This window comes from Elephantulus edwardii, unplaced genomic scaffold (assembly GCF_000299155.1).
Source record: "Elephantulus edwardii isolate Elephantulus edwardi_28Jun2011 unplaced genomic scaffold, EleEdw1.0 scaffold00120, whole genome shotgun sequence".
Classification (NCBI taxonomy): Eukaryota; Metazoa; Chordata; class Mammalia; order Macroscelidea; family Macroscelididae; genus Elephantulus; species Elephantulus edwardii.
Window position 1 is genome coordinate 5444152 of NW_006399870.1, and position 10944 is coordinate 5455095.

Consider the following 10944-nt stretch of genomic DNA (forward strand, 5'->3'; position numbering starts at 1 on the left):
TACAATTTTTATAGCTTGTGATCTCAAGAATATTAGCTATGTGGCCCATAAAACTGGCTTGATTTTTCTATGATGCTTAATTTCTTAATTATTATGATTCCGTACTGGCTTTTTGAACTCAGTTTTCCTGATGACCATATAACATATTTCATAATTTTGAAACGATGGAACGATGGAAATTTAGAGCATTTTTATAGTTTAGTAGTAAGGAGTTGTGCTGCCAGTCCAAAAATGTACTGTTTAAAGCCACTAGGTGGTCTGAGAGAGATAGGCAACCTTTTCCCATGGGATTTGTAGCCTCTGGAAACCCACTGGAGGGTGAGCTATGAGTTGGTTCTAAGTGGGCAATACATAACAACTGTAACATTGACCTTAAAGACAGGACCCTTCTTTTTGGTTTGGTCTTGTACTATGTATCATGTTGTTGTTGTTGTTGCCATATGTCGTCGAGTCGCTTGCGACTCATAGCGACCCTATGTACAACAGCCCTAAACTCCACTCTGTCCTGTGCCAATCGCACTGTCTCTGACACTCCCATCCCAATTATCCCAGTCACTGAATCAATCCACCTCATAGAGGGATTTCCTCTCCTGCGCTGTCCCTCCACCCTCCCAACCGGTCCCTCCTCACAACATGTCCAAAATATGTTAGATGGAGCCTCAGAATATTTGCCTCCAAGGAGCCACCCAGTTTCCAGGACAAATCTGTTTGTTTTCCAAGCAGTCCATGGTATTCTCAATACTCTTCTCCAGCACCACACCTCAAAGGCATCAATTCTCCTTCTATCCTCCATGGTCATTGTCCAACTCTCTGATGCATAACAAGTGATTGCGAAGATCATAGCCTGTATCAGATGCCTCTTAGTCTTCAGAGATACACCATTGCTCTTCAGTACTTTGGAGAGGTCCCTAACAGCCGACTTTGCCATGGCAGTGCGCCTTTTAATTTCCTGGCTGCTGGTGCTAAGACTGTTGACTATGGAGCCAAGCAAACTAAAGCTGTGTACAATCTCAATCTCTTCACCCTCCTTCCTGATGTTGCCAATTGGTCCAGTGGTGAGACTCTTTGTCTTCTTGACATTGAGCCCCAATCCATATTGGAGGCTGCAGTCTTTGACACTCTACAGCAGGCGCTTCAGGTCCTCTTCAGTTTCAGCAAGCAGGGTTGTGTTATCCGCATAACGCAGGTTGCTGATAAATCGTCCACCAATCTTGACCCCACATTTCTCCTCATAGAGCCCAGCCTCCCGCATAATCTGTTCTGCATATAGGTTGAAAAGGTATGGAGATTGGATGCATCCCTGGCGTACGCCCTTCCCAATTTTGAACCACACAGTGTTCCCAAAGAAAGGTGACCCAACAGAATGTGGAAACTACAGAACAATCTCACTGATTTCACATGCAAGCAAGATTTTACTGAAGATTTTCCAAAACCGACTGGAACAGCACATCAGCAGAGAACTACCAGAAGTCCAGGTTGGGTTTAGAAGGGGTCGTGGTACTAGAGATATTGTAGCTGATGTTAGATGAATCTTGGCTGAAAGCAGGGAATACCAGAGGAATGTCTATCTAAGTTTCATTGACTATGCAAAGGCATTTGACTGTGTAGATCATAACAAACTATGGCTGACTCTGAGAAGAATGGGAATCCCAGAAGAAGACTATGTATCATAGGATGTATAATAGTATCTTTGACCTTTATTGCCTCCAGATATTTGCTGAATATCTTCTAGGAGGGAAGATTACCCTTAGTGAAAAATCGCTGTACCATGGGTTTAAATGATCAACACAGTATCCTAGCAACCCCTTTTAACTATGTAAGTTGTCTTTCTCTCAGCTGGTGAAAGATGATCTACTCTTTTCTTGTCACAGACATGTTCTTCTGATGTGTTATAGCTTCTCAATTATATGAATCATTAGGTTCTTATTTAAATTTCCTCAAAAAATGGATCTAGAATCTATAAATTAAGTTACTGACTTCATCATTGTAGCTGTCTTAACAGCATAGGAATTGCTAACGATAGAAACCAGAGCTACCACTGTAGGGGAGATGAAAGGATTTAGAGATTGCAATTCCTGACACTATCTGAGAGGGTAATACTATACAATCAGGGCAATGGTAGATTAGTTTTGTAAGAAGAGGAGCTTCCAAGACAGTGCTATCACCGCATTTGAGGTCATCATCACCCTATGTGGTAGCTAATCACCACTACCATTAGCAACAACTGTCCCCATGATCACCAGTTAGACTGTGTCCTGTGGGGAGAAGAGTTTTAGGATAGAAATGCAGGGCTTCCAGTGTTACTTAAAGCAGAGGTAGATATTCTTTCCAAAAGAGTGGTTATGGTATTTGTTGACTAGCCCAGTCCAGGGGAAATGATGATCATGACTTACTATACTAGATGACACCAACTCTAGTGATGTCACTGAAGGAAATATATATTTTATATGTGTCATATATATGGCATATATCACACATACACACACACATATGCCATATTTATGCCATGTATATACGCTACATATATACATGCTACATATATATACACCATATATACACACACAAATGCCATATATATATGCCATGTATATGCTATATATGCATGATATATATATATACACACACACACAGGGTGTGTATATGTGTGTATATATATATATATACATATACATATATATATATACAAACACATATATCTAACTATAGCTCTATATCTATCTATCTATCTATCTATCTATCTATCTATCTATCTATCTGGCTTCAGGTAGATATGGAATAAAATATGCAGAAATTCTTAAGTAGTAACTATGTTATTAATTTCGCTGAATTTTTCTCTCTCATTCACCATTTGATTATTATAAAACTGTTCTAGCAACATTCTTTAGGACAAATTTTATTTACCTTATTGTACCAAAAAGAATTGGCTAGCACAGGACCATTTCAGAAGTAGCATATGTTCAAGAACCAAGGGTAAGAAAGGGAAAAATTCAACCTGTACTGAAGGCACTAGAAAAATAAAATAGTCCTAGCAGTTGGTGATATATCTATTGAGATGTTTCAGCAAGCAGATACAGCCACGGACATGTTCACCAGTCTGTGTCAAGATATTTGGAAGATAATTGCTTAGTTAACCAACAGGAAGAGGTCCATCCACACTTGTTCTCATTCCCAAAAAGGTGATTCACCACACTGTAGAAATTATCTAACAATATCATTAATATCATATGAAAGTAAATTTGTACTAAAGATTATTAAAAAATAAAAGGCTGGAATGGTAAATTAACAGAGAACTACAAGAAATTCATGTTGGATTTACAAAAGGCTGTGGCCTAGGTTTATTATTCCTGATGTCAGATTCATCTCAGCTGAAAACAAATAAAACCAAAAAGATGTCCTTTTGTTTGCTGATTTTTTGTTGGCTATACAAAGATGTTTGACTGTGTGGATCATAACAAATCATGGCTAACAGTGAAAAGAATGCAAATTCCAGGACATTTAATTGCACTCATGCAAAACTTATACCTAGACCAAGAAGCTGTTGTGTGAATAGAGCCAGATAACATTATGGTTTAAAATCAGGAAAAATGTCCACCAGGGTTGTATGCTTTCTCCATGCCTATTATATCTGTATACTGAGCAAATCATTCAAGAAGTTCAGCTTTATGGAGAAAAATGTAGCATCAAGTTTGGAGGAAGATTCTCCAACAACCTACACTTTGCAGAAGACATAATCTTACTTGCTGAAAGTGAGGAACACTTGAAATGCTTACTGCTGAGGCTCAAGTGTTAAAACTATGAATATAGATCACATCTCAACACCAATAGACAGACATTTTTACCATTGTGCAAATAGGCAACATCATGGTAGATGGGGAAAATCCTGAAGTTGTTGACAGTTTCATCTTTCTTGGATCCACAATCAACACTCTTGATACCAGCAATCAATAAATCAAAAGATGTTTTGCATTGGGGAAATATTCTGTGAAGGACTTCTTCTCCAAGTTAAGGAGCAACAGCGTCAATTTAAATGATAAGGTGGATCTGATTCAACCGTAGTCTTTTTTATCACTTACCATGCATCTGAAATTTGGAGAATAAATAAGGATAACAGAGTAATAATCACAATGCCTTTGAGATGTGATGTTGGAGAAGAGTGCTGAATATCCCACAGAATACCAAAATAACAGACAAATATGTTTTGGAGAAAATAAACCAACCAGATTTCTCATTAGATGCAAGCATAGTGAAACTTCATTTTACATATTTTGGGCTTGCTATTAGGAGAGGCCAGTATTTGGAAAAAAAGATATATTTGAAAAAGTGGAAGGTCAGCAAAATAGAAGACCTCCAGCAAGATAGATTGCCATAGTGACGATCACAATGGAATCGAGTATGTAAGAGATGATAAGCATGGTACACAGTAGGGCAAGGTTCAGATTCCTTGTTCATAGGGTTTCTATGAGTTGTAGTCAACTTGATGGCACCTAACAATCAGCAATAGTTTCTGGGTAATAGCAGTTAAACTGATAGATAAAATGTAGAGAAATATCCAAAATACATTCATGTTGCATCAAGTTTGTTCCATTTGATAGTAAACTCATTTACAACAGAATGATGATAACTTTACTCATTCCTGTAACATCCTCACAGTCTCGGCTAATAATTAGGAACTCTTTAGATTTAATAACAGTTGGAGACTCATTATTACAGCCATCGTGTTGGTTCATCTCATTGAGTGTCTTTTTCTCCTTTGTTGTTCGTCTACTTTATGAGATATATATATCTCCTCCGCCCCAAGATCTGGGCTCTCCTGCTAGCACACTCAAAGGTTGTGAGATGACATCTCACCATCCATACTTCTAAGGTGCACTCTGGTTACATGTCTTCCAAGATAAATTTGTTCTTTTGACAGTCTATTGCTTTTGTTGAGTACCATAGAGTCAGAACTGACTCATCACTGACCCTCCAGAGGGTTTTCAGAGGCAGTTAAAGGCATGGGAGGAGATTGCCCATCCTTCTCCTGTGGAGTAGCTGATGGCCTTGAATCACGTGCCTTTGGAATTGCAGTGCAGCTCCTTACCACTAAGCTTTTCAATATTCATTACTAACAACTATCCAAAGGCATTCATTTTTCATTCTTCCTTAATCATTGCCCAACTTTTAGATGCATAAGGAATAATTGACAACATCAGTTTGGGTCAGGTCCTTCTTAGTCTCTAAAGTAATAACCTTGCTTGTTAGCATTTTATTTTTTCAATTTTTATTTCATTACAATTTGAGGGAAAATTTGCACAGAATATTTGGTTTTCATTCAATCAGCCATCCACATATCTGTTTTTAACATTAATTACAATATTCATAGGACTTTCTCTAATTCTTTCCAATATTTTTTATTTCCATTATTTATTCTGTCCTACCCTTCTCTTCAATCAGAACTTTAACCTTCAGAAAATGCTGTCCTTTGAACTTTATGTGTTTTAAGTGGCCATGCTGCTATCACTAATCACTTTTCCTAGCCCCATATAATGGCTGGAAGATGATCCATGAGGATGTTTTGTTTCAGGCTCAAAAGATGACCAAAGGCAACAGTTTTGAAAGATCCACACATCTTCATCATATCTCTTAGTCTGACTTCTCGTGGTTTTGAGTTTTATTTCACATGTTACCACACTCTTCCCAGGATCTTCTACTGCGATCCCTTTTAGAGTGGTCAGTGGAAAGAGAAAGGTACCATTTTTCTGGTCTCGTGGTCACAGAACTTGAGGTGTTTGAGGTTTTTGGACTATTTTGTTTCTATACTTCTTAATTATGTATTTCTATGATTGATAAATACATTTATTAATAGATAATTTCTATTTACATATTCATAAATGTATTTATTATGCATTTAAAAATACATCTTTACTTTTGGGGAGAAACCAATAATTATACCTTAAATGGTCGATCACCAGCTTTTAAAACTGTGGTTAATATTCACCAAGAGAAGATATAGAATATTGTCTTTACGAACTAAGTACATTCTGAAAATTTACCGGGTATCCCCAAGGTTATGGACTTAAGTCTCTAACACAAAGAACACATTACCCCCAGGTTTTTAGTTATGATTAAGTAGCTTACAAAACATTGTCCTCATTGGTTCTTACATGCATATATGTGTTGTTGTTGTATACCATTAAGTTGGAACAAACACATAGTTGACTCTATAGTAGGTTTTTAGGGCTTGTAAATAGCACAGGAGGAAAGTTTCTTTCTTTATTTCATGGATTCAAGCCACATTTCTTTGAATTGGCAATGCAATTCCTCATCACTAATCCATCAGCACCCAAGCGTGATGTTTCTTTCCAAGGAAAACCCCTCGTAACAACATCATCCCTAAAAGGTCAGCAAAAGGGAGGAAGACCCTCAATGAGATGGTTTAACACAATGACTGCAATAAGGGGTTCAAGCGTGTCAGAGATGATAAAGATGTCACAATCTAGGAAGATGATAGGACAGGATTCAGATCTGTTGTTTATAGGATTACTCTTGGTCATGCTTGATTCGAGGGCACCTAATGACAGTCTCTCTCTCTCTCTCTCTTTCTCTTTCTCTCTCTCTCTCTCTTTCTCTTTCTCTCTCAAGCATACACATGTGTGTGTATTTACAGCATATAATAATATCAATGTAGACATGTCACCTGCTACATCTATGCAGGGTTTTGAGTATAGTTCTTTTCACTTATTCATCTTTCATTTTACCTCTCTACTTATATATCTGCTACTGACTTTATTTCTTGTGTACTTCTCCATATTATCCCTTTCTTTAGTGATATTTTGCTAATGATTCCCTTATTGCATATATCGACTTTCCTTTTACCTATCCTACTAAGTGTATATCTTCTTATTTTGCTTCCTTTTCTCTCTATTCTCATCCCTGGTAGTCATTAAAAATTATTTTACCTGTGTGTATACTTTTTATGACAGGTTATGTAGTATTTGTCTTTTTGTTTTTGACTTAATTTACTCAGTACAATGTCCTCCAAATTCATTCATGCTGTGCAGTGTTTGAAAATTCTTTATTGTTCTTTAATTCTGTGTTTAGTATTTCACTGTGTGAACAAAACATAATTTCTTTAACCATTTGAAGTTTGATGGGCATGGGTTATTTTCATCTCTTTGTTTTATTTCTAATAATGCTGCAATAAATATGGATGTGCATATATCTCCTCATTTTTGAAGCTCTCATTTCTTAAGGCTATATACCAATAATAGGACTGATGGATGAAATGATATATCCATCTTCAATATTTTAAGAAAATGCAAAACCACTTTCTATACTGGTCGCAGCAATTTGCATCCCATCTGCATGGTATGAGAATTCCAAGTTCTCTACACTCTTGCCAACATTTTTTGTTGACTATTTTACTAAACTTTGCTATTGTTGTTAGTTGAGATTATACATTATTATTGTTTTAAATTGTATCCCTCTAATAGCTAATGACTCTTAATATTTCTTAATATGCTTTTGTTCATCTGAATGCCTTCTTTTTCCTTGATTTTGGAAATCAAGTTTTTCTAAAATTTTTTCTCACTTAAATGAGCACACTGAACTATCATTGTTTTGAACTCCTTATCATTAGGTTATGCTAGCATTTCTTCCTCTGAAAGATTTTAATGTTCTGTATTTTAGTCATTTGTGCCATCTTATCCTGTTTTTCATGTGTATGGTTTGAAGTTATCTCTTGCTTTTGAGGCTTTGTAATGTTGTTATCTAAATTGTTTTTATTTGGATGCATTTGAACTTTTGCAATTGTGCTTTTCAGCTTGCTAGTTTGATAATTCTGTCTGTCTTCTGGTGGGTGTGTTAGAGTATGGAGTTAGTGTGAATTTTTTTTCACTGTTTATAAACAATAATTGAGGTCAGACTGTGCTGTTATTAGTTGATGTCTGTCATCAATCATGTAATGAAAGAACTCTTATCCAATGCAGGAAGGACATCCAATCAGAGATAGCTAGCTTACTGTACTTCCATGAGGAGGTAGAGAGCACATGGAGTGGTATGTACTTGATCCACATGGGTAAGAGACTGCAGCTGGACAGCAGTTCAAACAGTGTATGCTCTAGCCCTAGTGGAAGGAGTGCATGTGCCTTTCCTTGCTGAGGACAACATCCACCCAACACTACACTAAAAGGGTGTCCTGTTAGAGAAATCCCTACCAATGCAGAGATTCTCAAAGATAGTGCACTTATGTACCCAGAGAGGGAATTGCTTCAAAAGTGAATGTGATGTGTGCTGAGTGCCAAATTCACAAAAGTGCCTAGTCAGAGGCAAGAGTCCCAGTCAGAGATGGATCTTGTATCAATCTAGAGATTAGCTGTTGTCTATGGACATACCTCTCAGCCATCACCCCTTTCACTGATGCCTGGAGGTGGAGAGTTAGTCTCTGACTCTGGATTACGTTTGTCCCTGTGACGGATACAAAACAGCAGAAGGCTGGGTTCAGGCAAAGCTGTCAGAAAGTCTGGATTTGCGTGAGGTCCGTGGTTAAAGCAGGAGAAAATCAATCCCTTGATCTCCAGAGGAAATGGGAACATGGAGAAAATTGTGCCTTTCTTGTTGTCAGCAGCTGCTAGTATGGACACAGTTTCAGGCCTGGGTTCCTATGATGATCAGAAAGCTGCTCACAAAAGTTCAAAATGACTGTTCACAATTCACTGCTTTCTGTATCTCCTTCTTCATCATTGCAATTCACTGCTCTCTATGCCTTTTTAGTCAATGTTTTCATTCAGTTGCTTCCTTCTTTTGGTGCTTGAACTATATCTTTATAATTTTTTCAAAACTTGAGGTTCTATGATTATTATCAATATATCTTTTATCTTCGTTTCCTGATGCCTTAGTTATAGAACATCTGAACTGCCATCTGCCTCGTCTCCCATTTTGCCAGATGTCACCCTTTAACACTTTGAAAAAATCCTTGGCAGCAGATTTTCCTAATGTAATAAATTGTTTGATTCTTTGCATGCTATTTCCATGGATATTGACTGTGCATCCAAGTAAAATGAAATAATTGACAATGTCATTATTTTCTCCATTTAGCATGGGAACCCAGTACTGACATATTGTTGTCATGATATTGTTTATTGGTCCAATTGTAAGGATTTCTATTTTCTTTATGTTAAGGTGTAAACCATACTGAAGACTGTGGAGCTTAGTAGTAGTTATACACTTTATTAATACACTGTAGAGTAAGAACCTACTAACTGCTCATTCTCCTGTGCGTTTTTAGAGACAGTAAAAGGCATATAGGAAATTGCCCATCTTCCTGCCATAAAGAAGCTGACTGACGTGAGCTACTTAAGTGTCTCTGAGTTGTCAATGAAATTCTTTACCACTATGTTCTATGTGCAATTATGGTAGTAATGTTTTGACATTAATTAAATGTATTTTAAACCAATCTAGAAAGAAAATAGTCTAAATGAATGAGTATGGCCCTGATTATTTCAAAAGCATTTTATTAATATTTTCAATTTATTCCTATGAAAGGTGTTATTTACAGGATCTTTGAGATATTCTATACCTATTTTGAATCATGACAGTATCAATGGATGCCATGAACTTGAGGTGAGGAGCAAGAGGAAAAACACAAGTTTACGTGAGAGAAGCTAGAAAAAAATTAACTGAGTGTTAGTTAATTGTTTTTACTCTCTTACACCCTATGGCCAAATAATCAAAGACCAATATCTAAGAGTTCCAAACTTAAGAAGAAACTATAACAGTTTTTCTATGTATATTTACTATGGAAAATCTACATGACAATTATTAGTATGGCTTCCAAGTGTTGGTACCTAATTTGCATGTAAGCTGTGTGGGGTGTTTTAAATAATGATGTGAATGAAAGTTTACAAAGAAAATTGGCTTTTCATTCACCTATACACACACATTTTGTTTTATAGCATTAATTCTAATACCCATGATATAACCTCAATCTTCCCATTTCCTCTTTGTGGTTCCAGGTTCCATCAGTCCTCCTATACTATCCCTTCTTGCCTTCTGGACTTCATCTTTGGAAAACTGATGGTCTTTTGACTTTATATGGTAACTCATTTCACGGAGTGAGCATCTTCAGTGTTATTACCTTTATAGGACTGCCTATTATTTGAGTGTAACTGTCAATGTACCGTTCTAGTTGGGTTTGGATAATCATCAACAATATTTTGCTTACATTAATGATAATACTCAATAATTTTCATATTCTGTTGTATCACCTTTCCTGGGAATGGGAGCTAATAGGGATCCAAAAGTGGCTATAGCAGTACATTGACAGAAAACTTCCAGAAGGGCTCAGAAGAGGCTGTGGAACCAGAGATATCATTTCTGATGTTAGCTGGATCCAAGATGCAAACAGAATAGTGGAACATTGTATATTTGTACTTTATTACTATGTAAAGACAATTTGAATGTGTGGATCATGACAGATTATGGCTAACAGTGAGAAGAATGGGAATCCTAGAGCAATTAATTGTGCTCATGAAAACTTACATCTAGACCATGAAGCTATTGTCCAAACAGTGCAAAAGAACACTGAATAATCTAAAATTAAGAAAAGTGAATGTCAGGTTTGTATGCTTTCCATATACACATTCAATTTTGTATGTTGAACAAATCATTCAAGATTCTGGACTCTATGAAAAAGAAAGTGGCAACAGAATTAGAACAAGGTACATCAACAACTTACATTATGTAGTTGACACACAACCTTGCTTGCTGAAAGTGAGGAGAATTTGAAGCATTTGATGCAGAAGATCAAAGACTATCATCTTCAATATTAATTTCATATCAGCCCTGAGAAAACAAATAATTCTCACTTGTGGTTGTTATGTGCCATCGAGTCGTTTCTGACTCATAGCGACCCTATGCACAACAGCTCTAAACCCTGCTCTATCCTGCACCAACCGCACCGCCTCT